At 44.6% G+C, this 12733-nt stretch overlaps 1 long non-coding RNA gene across 1 annotated transcript; it reads right to left on the reverse strand.

Moving 5' to 3' along the window:
* Nucleotides 1-981: 981 nt before the first annotated feature.
* On the reverse strand, nucleotides 982-5919 carry LOC141370547 (uncharacterized). The gene is made up of 3 exons (XR_012374662.1): nucleotides 5752-5919; nucleotides 4559-4623; nucleotides 982-1060 (listed from the first exon to the last, which is right to left on the reverse strand). It is a non-coding gene; the product is annotated as an uncharacterized lncRNA (long non-coding RNA).
* Nucleotides 5920-12733: the final 6814 nt, after the last annotated feature.

Raw genomic sequence — 12733 nt, forward strand, 5'->3', positions numbered from 1 at the left:
AATGAGGAATTTGGAAAGAAGAAAACCAAGAAACTACCACCTCAAACTAACACACATGAACATTTAATCATATTTGCTTTAAATATATATATGTATATATATATTTAAGGTTTTATTTATTTATTTTGAGAGAGAGAGAGCATGAGTAGAGGGGAGGGGCAGAGGGAGAAGCAGACTCCCCGCTGAGCAGGGAGCCTGATGTGGGACTCGATCCCAGGACTCTGGGATCATGACCTGAGCTGAAGGCAGGCAGTTAACCAACTGAGACAGAAATATATATATAGTTTGAGAGACAGAGAGAGAGAGAGAGGGTGTGCACACATACACCCAAGTGTGGGGGGGCAGGGTAGAGGGGGAGAGAGTAATCCCAAGCAGACTCCTTGCCCAGCACAGAGCCCGATTCGGGGCCTGATCTCATGACCCTGAGATCACGACCTGAGCTGAAATCAAGAGTCAGATGCTTATTTGACTGAGCCACCCAGGCGCCCCTGCTTTGAATATTTCTTAAAAAGGTAAGTAAAATGCTATGCACAATGTTGTAAGTGCCCCTTTGTGCCCCTCCTCAATCCTGTTCTCCAGGTAGATCCTGTCCTCAATTGACATATTCTTCCTGCTCATGTTTTAATATCTCTCTCTTTGCCTTTGTGAATTTAAAAAATTAACATTAAGTGATACCATGCTGTAAATATTTTGAAGCTTGATTTAAAAATTCAAACATTGGGGGCGTCTGGGTGACTCCGTCGGTTAAGCATCTGCCTTCGGCTCAGGTCATGGTCCCAGGGTCCTGGGATCGAGCCCCGCGTCGGGCTCCCTGCTCAGGGGGGAGTCTGCTTCTCCCTCTGCCTCTGCCCCTCCCCCTGCTTCTGCTTGTTGCTCTCATATGAATAAATAAAATCTTGAAAAATTTCAAACATTTAGTTTTAGAAATTCATCCATGCTAATGACATAGATCAAGTACATACGTTTTAATGGCTGTGTAGTGTTCCAGCCTGTGAATCCATCACACTTTGCCTCTGTGTTTCTCTACTGAGAGATATTTAGGTTGTCCATACTTTTGTTTCTGATGACAAACAAAGCGGCACTAAACATCTTTATATCTCTCTCCTTGAGCAGACACAGGATATTTATGTCTACAGTCTTTACCAGATACTGACAAATGGCTTTCTAAAGAGGCTATCTTGTCATGTGGCAGGGAAATTCTAGGACTGGGGATCAGGTGACTTAGTTCTAGTCTAATTCTGGCATCTACTCACTGTGTGACCTCCAGCTTCCCCCTCCTTGGCCTCAGTTTCCCCATCATTAAGATGAAGGTCTGGACTAGCAGATTTCTACAGTTCCTTCTCCTGAGCTGGCTACAAAAAGATGTTTTGGGGAAATATCTGCTCTCCTGGAAACAAAGAAATGTCCCAGAGGTGAGTTTGCTGTAAGCCCCAGAGAGGGGTTTATTGTGGAAGGCAGTTGACACTTTGAGCTCCTACCAAGTGTTGGACACTTTTGTTTTTCATTTACTTGACTCAGGAGATTAAATGGTTTGTTCAAGACCACAGAGCTAGGAATGATCAGAACTAGACTTGAACCCAGGACTGCGGGATTCCAGAGCCTGAGTTCTGCTTTTGCTCTGCCACAGGGCAAGTTCCTTCCCAACACCCCCATCTGGGTTGTTGGAATGGTGTTCTTGGGAGTCAGTGGGCAGGCCATTGATGCCAAGGTGCCCCAGCCTTGGACCCTGCCCCAGGAATGCAGAGCTGAGCCTAGTAGATGTGAGGAAGGTGTAAGAAGGAGCCCTCCTTTGGAGGGAAGAGAAGGAGCAAATGGGACTGAGCCAGAAGCTGAGGACACCACAAAAGCGTGAACTCTGAAGGCATTTATCCTCTGACCACAGCCAATGAACCAGCGAGGAACAGGCATCAATAAGAAGCAAATTAAAAACCAGCTCCAGTTAATTAGTAAGCACAGCTGCTTGCTTTCCTGCATTCAATTTCAGACTCACATTATGAATTGCCTCCCTGGAGAAACCAACCCCTCCTCCCCCAAAAAAGGCTTTGATCCAATAAACCAACTTTTAACGGAGCAGCATCTTTCAATCGAAGGATGATGGCAACTTATCTCTGGGTCCCAGCTCTGTGGTGACATGAATTCTCTGAGCTGCCCAATCTCACTCAAGGTTAGTAATTAAGGCATAATTGAAATGAAATTAATTGCAATAAATGTGTAATTAGCACAGCCATTGATTAAGGGCATTTGAAATACAGTCTGTGCATGAGACATTGATTGCCATGCTTTTTTTGATAAATGTGATTGCAGTGATATCTTTTGTTAACTCCAGAAGGTCTTTTTTGTGTAAAGAATTTCCACAGGAAGGACTAGCCTTGAAGCCATCTGATTTCCTGAAATTCAGAGATATGTAGAGAATATTCCAGGTCCCACATGTGTTGAGTACAAGCTGTTTTGCCCAGATTTTGTATAGGATCTGTTTCAGGGTGGCCCCCTGGCCCATAGGCATCTTTGTTCAAATTAGAGATAGGCACTCCTTACTTTGGGTAGACCCAGCTCATGCTACGTGCACAACTTGACCGGTGGAGTGTGGGCTGGATTTCAACACTCACTGTTCCATCCAGCTGGGCACCTTTGTGCAGTGAGCAACTTTTACATCCATACACAGCAGACTTGGTATCCTTCTCCATGTAGAGGGAGATAACAGGAAGGCAGAACCAGACCTTATTGGCTTGAAGCTTGTCTTGCGATCAAAGCCTACAGATGCCTTCCTCTCCCAAGCCACTCTAATTGGTTAAATGTTATGCAGAAATTGCCATCTGAAATGCTGGGATGCTGGCAGTAGCCCCAAGGGAAGACAGTGGGACTGGGCTAGGTAAGGCCTGGGGATGGGTGGGGGGTATAATTTGGCCACAGAACTGAGTGGTGGGCAGGCGGTAGCAGTTCCAGGCAGTCTGTCCTAACCACACTATTAGGGGAGGCATGTTGACTTGTGGACAGTCAGGCTGGACAATGCAGGGGTCAGTGTGGTAGAAGGATGGACAGGACCTGCCAGATGAGTTGGTGGGAGGTAGGACTGGGGTTCCTTGGGGTCCCACACTGAGTCTGGGACAGTGGGGTCCAGGTCTGAGTTAGTTGGGGGAGAATATAGTATGTTAGGGCAGCTGATCTACTCCAGGCCCTGCCCTTGGATGGGGCTGACCTAGGCTGGGTGACAAGGGGTTGAATGTCATGTCTTCATGTTTGCAGCTCAGTGATGACCATTCCTCCCCAGTTTTCTGGGTCTGAACGGGAGTGGCTGGTCCTGAGTGATCCTGAGGCCTTCCCTCTGTGCGTGTCTGCTCTTTATATTGAGGAGTTTACTCATTCATTCAACTTTTTTCATTCATACATCCTGTAAATATTTAGTAGGTGTCTTCTATATGCATGTGCTGTGCTAACTGCTAGGAATAAAGTCGTGACCTAGTCCCTCATGGAGTTCAAGATTGAATGTGCCAAGCTTTCAATAATCAAACAAACTTGCATATCCCCCTAATTATAAGGTGGAACCAGGTGTGCTGGATGCTGTTTGCCTCTCCAGATCCACACTCTACCTTCCTCCCTCTACCCTCCTCTGTGCCCTGGAGGCTGATCACTGTGGACTGCATCAATGGCTTTTCTGTTCTCTGCTTTTAGAGACTGGGCCATAGGGGGCCTGACCAGAGACCGGAGGGAGAGAGGGAGGGAAATGGGGTATTTATTCCCCCAGATCTCTGGGACTTGGCTGTGTCCTTACTGAACGGCACATCTCTCCACCCAGCTCTCAGATTCTGGTACAGCTTTCTCCCCGTGAGGCCAAGGGGTGTTAATGATGTCCCACTGTTCTTAGCTCTGGAGCACTGCATGAACCTCTGTGTTTCCCTTCCCCTTGACCATGGTCTCTTTAGAATCTTGGGTTACCCAGAATGGCTGTGCCATATGTTTCTCCTGAGAGACTGACTAGGTTGGTAGAAGTGCAGGGGACTATGAGAAGGGACCGTGGGGGAGCACTGGCTTGATCTAGTGTGCAAGTGTGTGTGTGTATGTATGTGTGAAAGAATGCTTCTTTGCAGTTAAAACTGAGATCTGAAAGAGGAATAAGGGTTAAGCAGATGTGAGAAAGTGGGAGATAAAAGGAATTTCCCTGCAGAGGAAGAGCAGGTGCAAAGGCCCTGAGGCAGGAGGGGAGAGTAAAATGTCCTTGAGGCCTGGGAGGAGGCTGAGTTCCTCTCGGCATTTGTTCTCTCTTCTGGCCAAGATCAAGGGCAACTGTGGTCCCTGAAGCTTGCAACAGCCTTCCAGAAGCCAGAGGCCTTTTGGACCCAAGCATCTTTGACTTTCAGGGCTATATTCCCTATCTGGGGTCTGGCCTAAGTCCTGGTGGCATGGCCTTGAAGTCTTTCAGCCATTTCTTGCAGCAAGAGAATCTGTCTTTCCTCAAGTCTACACACTCCTTTTGATATGCTTCTTGGATAGGAGAGGAGCATCCTGCCTCCCTAAGGGGGCAGTGAACTGTGTGTAGTTGACCCCTTGGAACCAGACTTACCTAGAAATGAATCCTCTCTACTTGACCTGCTGCAAGGTAGATATCTTTGCACCTCATTTTCTCACCTGTAAAATGGGGATAATAAAACCTGATTAAACAACGCATCTCTCAGCTCTCCTCCTCACTCCCAGCGCAGTTCAGAACCTTGGTCTCTCTTGGCCAAATATCTCCCACCTTCAGTTTTTATCTTGCATGACCCCCTCCTCCAGTTTTTAGCCAGGTTGCTCCTTCTGAAATGTAGATTTGATCTCATAACACCCGTAATCATAATCCTTCAGTGGCTCCCCAGGGCTCCCGACAATGGGCTATCAGATACACTGGGAAAATTTTTATTTTTAGAAAATTGTGGTAAAAACACATAACATAAAATTTACCATCTTAACCTTTTTTAAGTGTACAGTTCAGTAATGTTAATTATACTTACACTGTTGTGCAGTATAAATACAGAACTTTCTCATCTTGAGAAACCAAAACTGTGCCCATTAAACAACTCCCTATTACCCCTCCCCGGGCCCCTAGCAGCCACCTTCTGCTTTCTGTTTCTGTGAATCTGATTAGGTACCTCATATAAGTGGAAACATACCATATTTGTGTTTCTGTGACTGGCTTATTTTACTCAACATACTATCCTCCAGATGGACATGTTCAGCCATTGTTGGAGCCTATGTCAGAATTTCCTTCCTTTTTAAGGCTGAGTAATATTCCATTGTATGTATAGACCATGTTGTCTTGATACCCTTCCATCCATTAGTGGACACTTAGGTGGCTTCTACTTCTTTGCTGTTGTGAATAATGCTTTATGAGCATGGGTGTATAAATGCCTCTCTGAGACCCTGCTTTCAGTTGTTTTGGATACATACCCATAAGTGGGATTGCTGGGTCACATGGTAGTTCTGTTTTTAATTTTTTGAGGGACCACCATACTGTTGGAAAGGACTTAAGAAATGTGGATGGCTGGGTCCACCCTGGGAGATGCTGGTTCAAAAGGTCTACAGGTGATGTGGGGAGGTTGGGGGGGTGGGTTGAGAATCATGTCTAAATTCCTGAACTTGGCACACAAAATCCTTGATGGTCTACCTCCCCAGCCTCTGCCACTGTCTACTTGTCATACATGTACCTAAGAAATACCCATCTGCTTGTTTCCCGGACACAGCAAAGCACTTCATTCCCCCAGGCCTTTGCACATGCTCTACCTTCCAACCAGAGTTCCCTGTCTGTCTTCTGTGCCTGGAACACCTCAGTTCATCTGGCAAAATTCAGCTCAGTTATTGGTCACCTTCATTAGGAAAGCCCTTCCCTTCCTGGTCTTGGCTCCTCATGGCTGGCAGCCAAGCTAAGCCCCACAGAGGAGGGAGCAGAACCAGCTCGGTCCTGTAAGGTCCACACAGAGAGCCAATTCTTTATCCTCATCAGCAGATTTGGAACAGAGTTTGAAACATACACATATGCCATGGTTGCCATGGTTACTGTAAAGGCATTCTAAATGTAGATGATTACATAATCGGCTGGAATAACTCTTCTGGAAAATAAAAAGTTCTGACCCTCCTCTTGCAATGAACCCAAAAACTGTGGGTGGTGACTCTACATAGAGTCCCTGTGGAATGATGCATTTGGGCTGTGGGCAACAAGAAGACTTGCCTTAAAAGTGCCCCACGCCACCATCCAGGACGAAGCTTTCATTCTTCAGATGGCAAAACTGAGGCCCAGAGAGGAGAAGTGACTTTCTTGGAGTTCCACAGAGAGCTGGAACCTGAGCCAGGACCAGCTCCACGTCACCAGGGACGGGTGCCATGGGGGCAGAAGTCCTACACCTGCTATGAGGCAGACCTGAATATAAACCATGGTTCTTGGAGTCTCAGTTTTTTAACTTGGGATATTACTTGTATTAGTCAGTGTAATTAATGCTGGTTGCTATAACAAACAACTCCAAGTCTCAGTGGCTTTTCAACAATAAAAGTTTTGTTTTTTGCTTATGACATAGAGCGATTGGGTGTTTGATAGATGAGATTGCATGTGATGACTGAGGAATCCAGGTTCCTTTCATCTCTTGGCTTTACCATCTCCAAGGATCACGAGGAACAGATGACAAAGGGCCTCCTGCTAGGTGGACACATGGTGACAAGCATGGTGGATCTGTAGGAAGAAACAAGGGAAAAGGCTATCCTTCAGCCAGGATTGACACATCTTGAGGTCTATTTTATTACTTCAGCCAAACTTAAGCCTAGTCGAATATGAAGATTGATGATCTCTGGAGCAGAGCAAGGAGATGGTTACCAAGGACCTATTAAAGCCTTCCACTTCCATGTGGCTCCATCCCCAGAGGTTATGTTGGAACATATCTTTTAGGGAGGCCATAAGATATAGGGAAAGAGCAGAAACTTTGAAATCATGCAGACCTGGATTTTATCTTTGTCTCGTGTTTTATTAGCCATGGGATCTCAGACAAGTTATTTACCTTCTCAGAGCCTCTGTTTCTTTTTAATTAATCAATGAATTTTTAAAAGTAGACTCCACACCCAGTGTGGAGCCCAATACAGGGCTTGAACTCAGGACCCTGAGATCGAGACCTGAGTTGAGATCAAGAGTTGGCTGCTTAACTGGCTGAGTCACCCAGGCGCCCCTCAGAACTTCTGTTTCTGTATCAAAACGGAATAATTAATAAAGATGCAAAAATTAAATGGGCTATATATAGAGAGAACAGTATTTTCCTATAGTAGGTGCTCAATAAACATGCTCTTTATTATCTTCCTGGTTCTAAAACATTTTTAGAACCTAGAATATATTGGCCCTTCAAAACTGACTACTTACTCCTCCATAATGTGTTCTCACTTCCTGCATCTTCACCACTTCTTATCCTCATCCCGGTAGCTGTGCCTTGGGCATATTCCATAAGAGCAGCTCCACCTTCTTAGCATCTGCCAGCACTCCAAGCGCCATCCTAGAATGCTGTCAGCCCCAACAGGACAGAGTTGGGTAGGCTGGTGGACAACTCATAGGATCCACACGGCCAAAGCTTGCAGCGTGTTGGAGGCCATGAGGTGGCTGAATTTTATTCTAAGTGCAATCCACTGAAGGATGTTACAACCAGAGAGAAGAATGACTTAACTTACATTTTAAAAGACATGCTGGTGTTTTTTTTTTGTTTTGTTTTGTTTTTGTTTTTCCCCTGCTCCTTAGAGAATGAATTGTAGAGGTACAGGACTAGAAGCAGGGAGATCTGATAGTGTGGGAGCAGTTGGGATGGACAGAGGTAGACAGATTTAAGAAATATTTAGGAGAGGGAATCAATGAACCTTGAGGCTGGGAAGTCTCCCAGAAGGAGCTAAGTGATCAGAGGGCCTATGAAGGATATGGAGGGTATGTAAGAGAGACTTGAAACATGGAACATTGTTATTTTTCAGCAAGACACACAATTGCAGCAGTATCTAAAGGTGCAGTTACAGAAAACTCCACTGAACTAAAGGGAGATTTAAATCTACAGATAGAAAGCCTTCCAATATAAATAAGAAAAAGGAGCCGTCTCACAGTCACTGCCAGGAGAGATTTTAAATTTCAACGATAAAGAAACAATCTTACAAGCATACGTGAAGGTAAACATTTTAAAAAGAAACAAAGGGAGAAAAATCAGACTGACTTGACTGCAAATTTCTTCACAGCATTACATGCAGGAGAAAATCAGAGTCAAAGCTTTGAAGGAAGTTACCCAAAAATTCTGTGCCCAGGCAAGAGGTCATTTATATTGGATGACAATTTAAAAATGTTGTTAGGTATGCAGAGACAGAGATTATACCACTTGTATATTTCTTTTCTGGGGAAAAAAAGGCTGGAAAGTGCATTTCAAAATATCAAGGTATGAAGCAAACACTTTAAGAATGGAAAATTCAGGCTATCAATGGTGGGCAGTAGGAATTGAAAGTTTAAACCTAGCATAAATCTAAATATTCTTCTTTAAAAAGATTTTATTTATTTATTTGACAGAGAGAGAGAACGAGTGAGAGTAGGGGAAGAAGGACAAGCAGACTCTGAGCTGAGTGCAGAGCCTGATGTGGGGTTTGATCGCACGACCTTGAGATCATGACCTGAGCTGAAATCAAGAGTCAGATGCTCAACTGACTAAGCCACCCAGGCGCCCCTAGATACATCTTTAAATTGAAAATAAAATGTCATAAAGAACTCTAGAAAGAATGAAAATAATAATAGCTAATGGTTAGTGGCCAGTTCCTATATGGCAGGCATTAAATGCTCTACCCATATTAATTCATTTAATTCTCATATATCTTCACGAGGTGGGCACTTTCAGAAACTCTATTTTAAAAAAGAGGAACCTGAATATGGAGATATTAAGTAATTCTCCCAAGGTTATACACACATGAACCCAGGAAATCTGACTCCAGAACTTGTGTGACCAATTATACTCCTTCCTATATAAATTGGAGGGAGAGGGTGATAAAACTAAAAGTAGCTATGGGGTGAATCTTGCAGATCCGTGTAAGTAAAGATTAGTGTAAGAGGAAGTTCAGGTAGAAGTTCAATCAAGTTACCTTCCTACAGAACACAAGGAGCTGAAAGTGTGTGTGTTTTTTTTTTTCAAGTTTGTGTTTTTTGACCTAGGAGTTCTGCCTCTATAATTGTGTCCTAAGAAATAATCAGTAATATACCCAAAAGATATTTTGTACAAGGATGTTTATTGCAGTGGTATTTAATACAAAGAAAAGTTTGAAAGCAACACGAATGACGAACAATTTATAATTAGTTCAATTCAGTAACTTTTTTTTTAATTCAATAAATTTTGATGCTGAACATTCATATGGTAGAAAAACATGCAGCCATTTAAACTATACTGTGGAGGAAGATCTAGAGACATGCACTAGCATATAGATTCAGACCCAGATTAACAATGAATTAAATAAGATGGAAGTTTCTCCTTCATGTAGTGGTCTGGAGATGGTTAGTCCAGGTCTTGCAGTGGCTCTGCTCTGTGAGGTCACTAAGGGACCCAGGCTCCTTCTATCTTGTTGCTCTGCCATCTGTAGAGCATGGTCCAAGGCAGTCCACACTTCATCCCCATTCTCTGAGAAGTAGCTGAAAGTGACAAAAGAGCAATGGAGGGCATGCCCCTTTCAGTGCAACATTTGGGGGTAGTATATGCATCCCTTCCATTGGCTAGAACTCAGTCACATGGCTACATCTAGCTGCAAGGGAGTCTGGGAAATGTAGTTTAAAAATAATTACAATCAGGGATGCCTGGGTAGCTCAGTTGGTTAAGCCTCTGCTTTTGGCTCAGGTCATGATCCCAGGGTCCTGGGATTGAGCCTTATGTCGGGCTCTGTGCTCAGCAGGGAGCCTGCTTCTCCCTCTCCCATTCCCCCCACTTATGCTCTCTCTCTCTCTCTCTCTCTCTCTCTCTCCCTGTCAAATAAAAAATAAAATACTGACAATCATTAAAAACTTTGGAGGAAAAAAAAGGGAGTGCCTGGCTGGCTCAGTTGGAGGAGCATGCAACTCTTGATCTTGGGGTCATGAGTTTGAGCCCCATGTTGGGTGTGAGATTCCTTAAATAAAAATAAAACTTAAAAAAAAAAGTTTGGAGGATTCTGTTCATAAAGAGAGAATGAGAGAGTGGGTATTGGAGAACACATAGCACCCTTTGGCTCAGCACAGAAAACATTTTTACAACATACAAAATGAGAAAAGCAGGAAACAAAATAGGATCAGTGTACCCATACAAACAATTCTTTTTTTCCCCTACATAAACAGTGGTTATCTTTGAGAGCTGGGATTGTAGATGATTTAAATTTTCTTCTTTGTGCTTTTATTGTGTTCTCTAATTTTCTACAAATTAACTTCCCCCCCATCAGAAAAACTCACCATATATACATTAAAAGAAGTAATTTAGGAGACAAAGCAGCGTGTGCTTTTTTGTCTGCAGCCACCTTATCCTTTCTTCTCTGACTCCCCTCTGCTGGGCCTCTTTTGTTGGTGGATTTCTCATTTCGCAGGCAGAGGGATGGCATTGTCTATTCTATGCCTCACATAGGAAAGCCCAGAGTGGGTTGTCAGTGAGTTTATTTTAGTGTGTTGCGGGCAGCTTTCTGCCAGGAATACAGCCGGCCTCCAACATGGCCTTCTTCAGGGGGATAATTAAGAGCACTTCTCTGGTTCTCAGGAAGCAGGGGCTCTTGCACAGAGATGGGCAAGAAAGGGGCTGTTCAACAAAGAATGGCTCTGGAGGATGGGGCAGGAACCAGGAAGTAGGAAGTGCTAGGAGGCTTCACGGTCCTCCTGCTTCCTGAAGCCTGAGATGTGAGGGGTTTAGGCAAGACCACTTCTCCCTCTCTGGCTTCATGCCTGATTTTCCCCAGAGTGGGGACAGTCATGACTCCTCCTCAAAGCTCTGTTGGATTAATTGTCATCTTGGCCTTTGGTCTAATGGCCATGTCTCAAGACTCCACGAAAACCAGAAAGGGCCTCCTGTGTGCCAGGCATTGTTCAGTCTGACAGGAGTTTAAGGTCCAGCCCTGCCTTTTACTAGCTATGTGATTGCAGACAGAGTACCTACCTGCCCCATGCTTCAGTTTCCTTACCTGTAAAGCGGGACAGTACAACCTCTACCTCACAGGATGGATAAGATGGTTAATTGAGCTGAGGCTGAGGAAGTGCCTAGCATGTGTCTAGTGCAGATGAAGACACTGAATTAGTTTGCTGGGGCTGCCCTAAGTACCACAGCCTGGCTGGCTTAAACATCAGCATGTCTCACAGCTCTGGGAGCTGGAAGCCTGAGATCAAGGTGTTGGCAGGGTTGGTTCCTTCTGAGGCCATGAGGGAAAATCTGTTCCAGGTCTCTCTCCCTTGGCGTGGAGATGACTGCCTTCTCCCTGTGGCTCTTCCGATTGTCTTCCCTCTGTGCCTGTCTGTGTCCAGATGTCCCCTTCTTAGAAGGACACCAGTCCTGTTGGGTTGAGACCCGCCTGAAAGACTTCATCTCACCTGGATTACTTCTGTGAAGATGCTATCTCCAAATAAGGTCACATTCTAAGGTAGTGCTTAGGACTATGACATATGAGTTTTGGAGGAGAGGACAAATTCAGTCTGGAACAAGCACCTCTAGCATCTAGAGCAGGACACAGGAAATCCTGGTCATTATTATCTCCAGGATCTTTGTGAGCTTTGACATGTCATCCTGCCCCAGGCCATCTCCAGTTACCATGGCACTGATTTCCTGGAAAGGGGACAGCAAAGTCTTTCTTGTCTGAGCCACGATGATGACATTCCTGTCTCTCCCAGGGCTCTATCCCAGACATGTCAATGTGCCAACGGTCTCTGGGGTGCTGGCCAGCTTCTACCCTACAGAGCCACTCTTGTTCAGCTCCTGCTCCTTCCTTCTAAGAGTTTGAAAAATTCATTTATTATATTCATTTCTTTAGCAACCACTACTGTTATGCTTATGATGTGCCAGACATTACTCTGAGCATTTTACAAATATTAACTCATTTAATCCTCCTAACAACCTATTATTGCCTCCCAGATGAGGAAACAGGCACAGAGAAGTTATATAACTTGCCTGAGATTTCATGATTAGCAAGTGGTAGACCTTGGATTTGAAGCTGGGTGGAGTTGTCCTCTGAATAGCTACATTATGAAAAGGAAATAATGTGGCAGGACTGTAAACTTTGGAGTCAGAGAAATGTGAACTTGGATTCCAGCTAATGGGCAGTAGAAATTTCCATTGCTGCCTGTTTCTTCTATAACTTTTCTGAGAAGAACAGGCTCATTCCCCAGTTTTCTTGATCACATTTGGTTATGTCATTCCAGGCCTCAGCTGATTGGGCTGGGGTGGACATGTGACTTATACGGGCACCCCATCCATGACATGGATGGCCAATCAGATTTCACTCTCAGACAAGAGGCTTGAGCAGTGAGGATGGGAACTGGAACCTTTGGTCGAAAGGCATTGTTGGGCTGGAATGGTCCTTTTAGGTCATGTACACATCAGAGTTAGAAGGCAGTGGAGGACAAGTGTTGGCAAATGGAGGAGTTCTTTCAGAGAGAGAGAATGGAACAGGGGAAAGAGAAATACAAAGATGCCTCATACTGGAGTAGAGGTTGTCCCCAAGACAGGGAAGCACCCATGTGCACACACACATACACGCACACACACACACACAGTTGGTGCTT

This window comes from Callorhinus ursinus, unplaced genomic scaffold (genome assembly GCF_003265705.2).
Source record: "Callorhinus ursinus isolate GAN/ISIS: 27379988/994484 unplaced genomic scaffold, GSC_fseal_2.0 scaffold38, whole genome shotgun sequence".
In the NCBI taxonomy this organism is placed as follows: Eukaryota; Metazoa; Chordata; class Mammalia; order Carnivora; family Otariidae; genus Callorhinus; species Callorhinus ursinus.